Source organism: Aplysia californica, unplaced genomic scaffold (genome assembly GCF_000002075.1).
Source record: "Aplysia californica isolate F4 #8 unplaced genomic scaffold, AplCal3.0 scaffold00073, whole genome shotgun sequence".
Classification (NCBI taxonomy): Eukaryota; Metazoa; Mollusca; class Gastropoda; order Aplysiida; family Aplysiidae; genus Aplysia; species Aplysia californica.
The window spans coordinates 577775-579923 of record NW_004797343.1 but is presented as its reverse complement, the minus strand read 5'-3'; the positions used below and the strand labels follow the sequence as shown (position 1 = coordinate 579923).

The window sequence follows — 2149 nt, the reverse complement described above, 5'->3', positions numbered from 1 at the left end:
CACACACACACACACTCACTCACTCACTCAAACGAGCGCCTGTGTATGCACTACAAGAACAGAAAATGTAGTAAATAGTATATTTCGTCTGCCATTCATACAAAGACCCGGCCGTAAAATAATTGCTTTTTTTTCCTCCGATGTTTCAACACTTTCCAGTAACACGCCTAGCGGGATTCGTCACTTCGCACAGCAACAGAAATTAGTCAGTCGTCGTTAACAGCCCTGGCACTCCATATTCTGGCCTAGTGCTCACAGTAATTTTTTGTTTTTAGTTGAGAGTTTAATGCACGTACAACACAATAAGACCATACTATAAGCCTCGATTATAATTTTGCGCTGTAACAAGAGAGTAGAATACAAAGAGAAGGAGAAGAGATGTTTGTTTTAGTTTAAAGAGTTTACGGTTCTTGCAACACGATTGGTTTCTATAAGTGCCGAAGATTAGTCGAGGTGTTACAAGAGAGTAAAATACAAAGTAAGAGGAGAGACACGGATAGTAGATTTCCAGACGCTTGTTTTGGTTAGCGTTTTACGGCACTTGCAACACAATTAAGTCATAAGTGCTGAAGATTACAGATGTTACAAGAAAGTAACAAAAACAAAATCTAAGGAGGACATATACGGACGACACATACACTTGTTTTTGATAGGAAGGAAAAAACAAACCACACCAGACCATTAACGAACCACCAACCCACTAGTAGATGTTTAATAGGAAAAGAAGGAGCAAACCACACCACAGCACACGCCCACCAACCACTAAGAGATGTCCGATTTATTTTTTTTAAAGAGCAAACCACACAAAAGCACCCGCCAGCCACCCGTCTCTTGCTGACATTTAGACTGTCAGACCACGTCATCCCACACTGTCTACATCGGGAAGGCAAACTAAGGAAGGTGTGACAAATAATAGAATGTAAGAGATATTGCACTACCCCAGAATTACAGAGTTCTATAATCTGCTCATTAGTACCTAGTTTTTGAGAAATTGGACGTCAAACATTTTGAGTTTCACAACATGTCAAGCTTTTTCGAATGCAATTCTTTGAGTATAATAGACCTACGAATGATCTTAAGATTTTGATAGAGCAGATAGAACATTTGGTTCCTGATCTCATGGTCTTACAGTAACTCAAAACAACTAAAACTATCAGATTGAACTTTGTAATCCTGAGTTAAAGATGTGGTTTATCTGCGCCCGATCGACCATTGTGTACCGCAGTAACAACAGCGCTTTAAAGGGGGGGGGGGGCATTTCGACCAAAAGTAGTGGCGTTAAACATTATTGCAGTGTGTGGGTGGGTGGATTGCTTCAAGTTGCCGCGTCGTTTACATTAAATAATTTTGCGGTGGTAAAGATTATGACTAACAAGCAATTATGGCGACAGCAAGCGAACAGACGGGACCATTTTCAAGAAATCACGGGGTCCAGCCTATAACCCGGTAGACTTTCAGCTAAACCATTTGTTCGACTGGTCCTGCGGAAGACCTTCAACTACACCGGCATCGATTTATCTGCACTTACTGGTCATTGGAATGAAAATAACAACGCCCACTTGCGCCGAGTTGGTTTGCGGTTTCTGTAAGGTAGTGTAGAGCCTTCTTCCACAAGCTCATAATATATTATGTGTATTCAATAACGTCTTAACTCTTGCGAATAAATCCATAAGGTACCATGAGTAAATACCGTCACAAACAAAGCCTCCTGCACACTAAAAACACATGTGACAAACACGCGCACAAACACATATACACACATGCATGCATATACATATGTACATACATATAACACATAATTGTATACTCAAAAATATTCGTACACATACTGACAATTAATACACCACACACAAACGCAGTCAAATAAGCGCCCACGGAGATTTGTACATAATCATTTTTTAAATTTTTATTGCATACATAAAGATTTTTACAAAAATCTAAATGTACACATACACACACGCATGAACACATATACGACCACGTATAAACGTCTCGAGTACAAAGGTAGTTTCTTGTCAAAGTAGGAACCCGTTATTATCATATTACATTATTTGTTTTCCTCCTTTTGATTCCACTACGGCTTTAGATCTATCACATGAACGCAACGCTACTTCATAACCTGGAATTATTTTCATTTTCAACCCCCCTC

At 39.5% G+C, this 2149-nt stretch overlaps 1 protein-coding gene across 2 annotated transcripts in view; it reads right to left on the bottom strand.

Annotated features, from left to right (window-relative positions):
- LOC101856956 (60S ribosome subunit biogenesis protein NIP7 homolog) overlaps positions 1–2149 on the bottom strand; it is a 49252-nt gene that overhangs the window by 14511 nt on the left and 32592 nt on the right. The gene's annotated exons all lie outside the window — the stretch shown is intronic.